The sequence below is a fragment of the Penaeus monodon genome, unplaced genomic scaffold, assembly GCF_015228065.2.
Source record: "Penaeus monodon isolate SGIC_2016 unplaced genomic scaffold, NSTDA_Pmon_1 PmonScaffold_2191, whole genome shotgun sequence".
NCBI classification, from domain to species: Eukaryota; Metazoa; Arthropoda; class Malacostraca; order Decapoda; family Penaeidae; genus Penaeus; species Penaeus monodon.
In genome coordinates, this window is record NW_023651823.1 from 1 (window position 1) to 7,786 (window position 7,786).

Below are 7,786 nucleotides of genomic sequence, written 5' to 3' on the forward strand. Positions count from 1 at the left end.
GCTGCCACGCCGATGGCAAAAGAGGCCTGATCACCCTGGTCAAGCACAATTCCTGCTCCGCATAGCCGATGCACCGCACTGTGGAGATGTTGAATCTCTTGCCGTCGAGATTCAACTGGCCGGGGGGCCCCTGAAATTGTACAATGTGTACAGCCGGCCACACTGTAGTAGCTTAGACATCAGCCAGGTATGTGCTTCCGCAGCACACGACTGAGTGATCATAGGGGGAGACGTCAATGCACACCACCCCATCCTGGCTCCCTGCAGGGCACCGGATGCGGCTGGCCGTCACATAGCCAACGTGCTTGAGACATTCCCCGAGATCGCTCTCCTCAACAGCCAGGAGCCAACGCATGTCAGAGGAGGGGTCCTAGACCTCACCCTGGCCACTGCGACTCTGGTGGAGAGGATTGGCTGGCGTGTCGATGAGACCATTATGGCACTATAACAGCCCTCATGTATAGTGGCCCAGCCGAAATACCACGACCGAATCCAAGATGGAAAACAGACAAGGCCAACTGGCAGGCGTTCCAGAGCGCCTTTGGGCCCGCTGTCTGAGAAGCAATGAACCCACACAAAGCGAAAATGTGGAAGTGCTACAAGCCAGACTTGTAAATGCCATTGATGAGGCAGCCTCACTGACCATACCCAAAACTCGGCCTGGGTCTAGGAGTCACAAGGACGCCTGTTACTTCAATGACGAGATTAGGGAGGTCAACCACAGGGTAAATATGTGCCGAAATCATTTCCGAAGGCAAAGAACCCCCGACAACCTAGCCCTCCTAAGGGAGGCTGTCAGGGATGCCAAGGAAACTGCCAGCAGAGTGAGGCAGGAAAAGTGGCTGGAATGGTGTGAGTCCTTCGATCACCAAACCACCCTCTCAGAGCTATGGCAACGGGACAAGCGAGCCACCAGCCGCTCAGCCCCGAGATGCACGCACCACGACCCCCAGTCAGAGGCCAACAGACTGGCGCAAGAGTTCTCTGCGAGAACGAGTAGCGACAGCCTGCCAGCCGGACTGAGGGCAAGACAAGAACGCCTACAACCAGACAGACTTGCTCACATCAGAGAAAGGGCAGCTGAACCCAATAACTCAGATGTTATCTTTTCTCTGAGGGAACTAAGAGATGCATATAAAGCCAGTTGCAACACAGCCACGGGCGCTGACGGGATCTCGTATCCCATCCTTTCCCGCCTGGGACTGGTAGGTGAGCTTGCATTCCTGCAACTCATCAACAAGTCCTGGGAAACTTCCACTCTACCCCAGAGCTGGAAGAGGGCTACCATAGTTCCCATCCCTAAACCAAAGGAGCCGGGGAAGTACCGCCCCATCTCTCTCCTCAGCTGTCTGGCCAAGACTGCCGAGAGGATGGTACTGAACCGGCTCCGATGGAAAATGGGACCCCCACACGAACATCTCCACGGGTTCACCAGGGGCATGAGCACAGCGCACAGCATAGCCACGCTCTTGAGCACAATAAACACGGGCACATCTGTGGTACTATTCCTTGACCTGGAGAAGGCTTTCGAATTGGCAAGTCCTTTTGCCATTCAGGAGAGCCTGATCCAAAAAGGAATCAGAGGTAAGCTATTGGCTTGGATAGGTGACTACTTTACCAATAGAACAGCCAGTCAAATTCCAAGGTCACCTATCACAGCACATGCCACTAGAAAATGGAACGCCACAGGGTGGGGTTCTCAGTCCAGCCCTTTTTAATACATTAATGTCCTGTATCCTCAACATAAACCTCCCAGTGGGGTGCAAGATCATCTCCTATGCAGACGATCTCGCTATTATCTCCACTGGACCACACTGCCTAAACAAAGCCCAGCGTTGTCTGGACCTGGTATCCGAGGAGTGTTGCAGGACAGGACTAAAGATCTCTGCAGCCAAATCCAAAGCCATGGCTCTGAGACAGAGAGTTCAAGGCACAAGTCTGAAAATCCAGGGAATGGACTTGGAGGGGGTTCAGGACTACCTCTACCTTGGGGTAAGGATAGACCGGACCCTCTCCTTCCGGAAGGAGGTCCAGCACCTGCTTGACCGAACAAAGGCAGGACTGTCTGTCATGAGAGCAATGAGTGGAAGACGCATAGGGGCCAGACATAGAGTACTAAGATCATTCTATGTACATGCTGTCAGGCCCATTGTAGACTATGCCTCCCTCGCTCTGATTGGCATTAAGAGAAAATATAAAGACCGACTGGAGACAGTCCAAAATTAAGCCGCCAGGGTCATTCTAGGTGCCCCAAGGTGGGCGAAGGTCCTCAACCTCCTAGTGGAGACAAACCTTCTCCCCTTGGCCTCACGAATTGATCTAACGGCAGCACAATTCTTATCAAAGGTCATCCAGGCTCCCAGGAACACAAGCCTAAGACATAAAATAGTCAGACGCCTAGAACAAGATAACGAGCTGTTTGCAAACAACTCCTGGCTGTCTCACACAGCCAGGGTGTTAATACGCCATCAGCTCAAAGAACCGCTACTGGTCAAGGGCATGGACTCCCCACACCCTGACTTTGTCGAAGTTCCGCCGTGGGCACAAACCTCGATAGAGTTCTCGGTCATGAGACTGGCAAGCAAAAAGAACGAATATTGTACGGCTAGCCTAAAGGCAGAAACCCAGAGGGTCATTGCAACCATCACCCCTCCGGGAAGCAGAACATATTACACGGATGGATCGGTCGATCCCTTGACCCACACTGCAGGCGCCGGGTTCGCAGCAAGGGATGCCACAAAATCCATGAGGGTAACAGACAACGCCTCCTCGCTACAGGCAGAGGCAGTTGCTATCATGGGAGCACTGAGCCACGCGTTCGTGAGGGAAGGACACGTGGTCATACACACAGACTCCAAAGGAGCCGTCGACTGTCTTCAGCAGCGCTCACCCACTGACAATATCTACCTTCTGACTACCATCCTCACACTGGCACAGAGGATTCTTGCACAGGGTAGAAGAATTATCATAAACTGGGTTCCCAGCCACATAGGGATCAGAGGCAATGAGCTTGCTGACAGATTAGCCGAAATCGGCAGGGTATGCCCCCTAATCCATGATAATACATCAGAGCCGAAAATTACTTAGGAGGAAGTGTACGGTGACGGCCAACTCCTTCCTCCTGCAGCTTCACAGAGAGGAAACGAGATATTTCCCCTCGGCCAGCTGGTACTCAGATGCCACAGGCTATGAACCATTGGCACTCTCTGAAATAAACAACAGAGGTACCGAAGTCATTCTGCACAGAATGCGCCTAGGTTACCACTGTGCATGGCAGATTATACAAACCATAGAACGTGAAGAGAGATGTTGCATGCATTGCGGCGAGCCGAACGCCACACTTGTACATTACTTAGAGAATTGCGTGCACACGCAATTCCTAACACAAAGCCCGCAGAACACAGCCATCGTGCTGGTAAAGAGATTATGCGAGATGCTTACACCACGGCTACAGGAGCGCCTGCTGGCAATACCACCACCACGGTAAGCACTGAGTGTCAGACAAACAAATGAGACAGCCATAAAAAGCTGACACAGGCCGGGCCATAAGTGAAAGGCCCGGGCGAAGCCAGAACTTCGCAAATCTCAAGCAAGCAAGCAAGCGTCACTGGCGTAAAGATAATAATGAAGCCATTACTTACGGAAGCAAATGTTTAATGGACTATCTTTTCGTGCCCATTATATTTCTTTACACATTGCTACTGCAATAGCTTGTAAAATAGATATTAGATAGCAACATACAGCCTGCAATTTAAACGAGTTTTATTAACTGACAATTCCCTCCGTGCAACCAGTGTGCACAAGGAGAGCTGATATGTATGATGCCCTTGGCCATTGTTTTTCTTTCTTTTTTTTTCGTGCGACGCTGTGTATGCAAGATTTGCATTGGAATTTGTTAAGCTTTACGATACTTACTACATGCAAAATATTTTTTATAGTATCTGGTAGAGTATGCCCAGTCCACAATAACGTGAACTAATGATCAGACCAATTACATTATGATAACGTTTATGAAGTGTTACCATGGCCATCGCCAAGAACTTTGCATGTCTAATTGGGTGATTAGTCCATTATACCATCTCTGTTATCTACTGACAGCCCTCATTTGCTGAAAATGCTGTGTTTAGTGAGACAGGAGCGAGCGCAAGCGAGGAAGAATGTGAGATCAAATGCCCGCGAGTATGTGCGTTTGTGTGTATGTGTCTGTGTTTATTTATGTGTGTGGGAACATCTGTTTGTGAGCGCGTGCGCGTGTGTGATTATTTATGTGTCGAGTTTGTGTCTGTGTTTTTTTCTTTTTTGAGTGTATGTGTGTGATTATATATGTCTGTATGTTTTTTGTGTCTTTTATGCGTTTGTTTGTGCCGGCGCGTATGTGTGATTATATGTGTGCGTTCGTGCGTTTATGCGATTATATGTGTATGAGTTTTGAGCGCGCGCGCGCAGCCTATGCGAGTTGGTGTGTGTGTGTGTGTGTGCGTGCGCCGCGTGCGTGTGTTGCCGTGTGAGTGCGTGCTTGTAAAAAAATTTTTATATGGCCCAAACTCTTCAATCGGTCCAGAATTCTGATCGGTTTGCGCCAACGAATAATTTTATAAAATTGGCAGATTAAGTTAAGTGAAATTTTTTAGTCTAAGGAATCTGAAAAAAACCTGAAAATTCTCGCAGAATTTGTATTTTTGTCAGATTTTAAATTTTCCGCTATGAGTTTCCTTTTTTACATCAGCATTGAAGACAACAATTACTATGTAATCTACTATGAGTATCATTATGAATAAGATGGCCCCGGTCACTTACTGTTTTTTTTTTACCATGTTACTAACATTAATTTCATTGAATTAAAAATTTCCTAATCATCATCGTTTTGGTAGGGTAATCATTATCATTTCCAACATTATACTGTTACATTTCGTTCAAATTGTCTCAAACATTTCAAGTATCTTTTATTGAGCTAAAAAAAATTTACATTTAATTATTATAGTACATCTTATTACCTTGGGCCCTGACCAAGACTATGTTACGGCACTAACTTAGCTAATAACAATAAAATGAAAATATTTGTAAAAAACTAAAAAATACAAAAACAAATAAAGTACTCAACAAAAATAGCGGAAAAATGGATATGAAGCACTTAAGATTGAATAATAACGCCATTACTGCTTATGGTTACTTAAACATTTAATCTGTGCAAGAAAAATTTTACCCAAAAAGCCAAAATAAAATAGGTTTAGTGATGGGGAAATAATTATATGAATCTATTTTTAACATTTATTAATTTTTTATCTTTGTATATGTTTACTATATTCCTGATTGTACAATATACATTTATTGGTGAATCGCTCGTTTTGGGTTCACCTTTTATGAGCAGGTAGTGTGTGCCCCCTTCAACCCCTCGTCACAGCTAAATGCAAACCATTATTTTTAACGCACAAAAAAAAGATACTTCTTTTAAACGATCATGAAAAACAACAGAAATGTGTTTAAAGTTCATCTTCCTCTGCCAACGATCATACCACGCTGAAAGCACCACTTCTCGTCCGATCACCGAAGTTAAGCAACGTTGGGTCTGGTCAGTACTTGGAATGGATGTTCGCCTGGGAACACCAGATGCTGTTGACATTTTATATATATGCTATATATGGTTTGCCATATTTAATGGTCAGTGGGTTGTTTTCAATGTATTCTTCGACATACTGCTTAATACGAAAGGTACATACTATATTATTTGAGATTAAAAACAAACACAAAAAATAGATTGATGGCCGTATTAAAAATAACAGAAACTCAGATCAGTGTGAAAAATCCCAGATCTCGGTTAGAAAACTCAGGATTGACAACACTGATTAAGAGTTTGCTTTATAGCGCTTTTTTTTTGTGTATGAATCGGTGATAAAAATTTCCAGATGCTTTTGTCATATTGTTATATATGCTGTATGTGTAATGTTTTTTTCAAGAGTTAACAGCAGCTCCTCATGCATTTGCATAAAGAACTTATATTTCAATCAGTAGTAAAACAGTAAAAGTAAATTTACCGTTGCAAAGATCGGGAAGGATAGACAGAAAACAGATGGAAGCAATTTAGTGGTGACTGCATTAATAATAATAATAATAATAATAATAATAATAATAATAATAATAATAATAACAATAACAATAATAATAACGATATCTGCACGATATCACTGAGATCTGCTCCATATTATATGCATTAATAACAATCGACCACTCTCGGTCATATAGCTAATTCCAACTCAAATGAAATTAAAGAGAATGATTATGATAATAGATAAACTAACATGGTGACCATGAACCATAATGATAAACATAATAAAACCAATTACGGATATGGATAACTAGTTTATTGTGCCTTATCGCCACGGACATGTTTTAAGCTTGAGGTCCTTTTTAAAGATGTACTTTCCTATTGTGCAAGTTTTTGTTCGGAAAATTTTCTATATCTTTCTATGGCGCTTAGACTGGACCTAATGTTGTTGCTGAATGCTTGTGTTTGTGCTTGTTTTGCCGCTTAGGGTAATAAGTTATACTAGCGCACGGAAGGGAATGGCTTGTAGAAAAACATAATGTAAAAAGTATAACATAATGCCAATAGCATCTAATAATTTACTAATACGGTTCGCTATTGCTTGAAACATAATTTCTATTGATATCTTTATGCAAACACAATTATACCTGCTGTAAACTCTTGAGAAATGCATATATAATATAAAACGCCAACAGCATCTGGTGTTCCCAAGCGGTCACCCATCCAAGTACTCACCAGACCCAACGTTGTTTCAGTTCGCTGATCGGACGACAAGCGGTGTTTTTCATCGTGGTTTGATCATTGGCGTACAACTTAAAACGTTAATTCAGCTTTACGTCAGTGCTCACAGATTTTTCATACTTTAACATCATTTATCTTTTGTTGTTGCATCAAACTTCATTAAAACGACATTCCAGTCTAATCACTCGGATCTGCTCCACCGTGCATCAATCATCACTGTTAGAGTACAGACAATTGTTACCACTTTAAAGCACCTGTCGTGAGCCTTTTACTCATTTTTGAGCTGTGCAACTGTGTAAAAAAAAATGTACGATATACAAGTCATACAGAAGATATTGAGTAAAATGATCCTCAATACGGTTATAAATCTGTGTACACATGCAACCATATTTCGGGCACTTCTTGCTGTTATCGTATTATTTTTTGTTGTATTATCAGTCTTCAAAATATCAATATTTGTAAAAATGTTATTACTAGTAATTTTATCATCATTATCACCATCATTTATCAATCCTTTTAGAATGTGGTTATAACTACTATCAACATCATCACTGCTTACTCTTTACATACCATTTGCAAATTTCAATGCCATGGCATCAGAGTCACATCAGTGAGATTCATACTAACATCAACCCAAGTCCAACACTTAAGGGAGTAAATGCAATAATGGTTAATGATTTACCAAATTCTGCTAGACTTCTATCACTCTTTTGTGCCATAATACTCTATAAAGAATTCATGGTTTGCAACTATTGCTCAAAAAACTTGGGGAAAGGCAAAAAGACATTCTTACATTATATATATACAAAGAAATATACTTTTGTATAACAATCCAATTAATGAAACTATAGCCGCGATTTTTTGAAAATTTAATTTGCTTTCTTGGATATTGATATTATCTTTATTTCTATCATTTTTTTTCACTGTTCTTTGCAGATATCAGTACTTATATTATTACTATTATATTCATGCGATTACTACTAAATTCGTTCTATCCTTCTC

At 42.5% G+C, this 7,786-nt stretch overlaps 2 pseudogenes; one reads left to right on the forward strand and one right to left on the reverse strand.

Moving 5' to 3' along the window:
* The first annotated feature begins 5,499 nt into the window (after positions 1–5,499).
* LOC119570106 lies at positions 5,500–5,619 on the forward strand (annotated as a pseudogene).
* Positions 5,620–6,729: 1,110 nt separating this feature from the next.
* Positions 6,730–6,849, reverse strand: LOC119570107 (annotated as a pseudogene).
* Between the last annotated feature and the right edge of the window lie 937 nt (positions 6,850–7,786).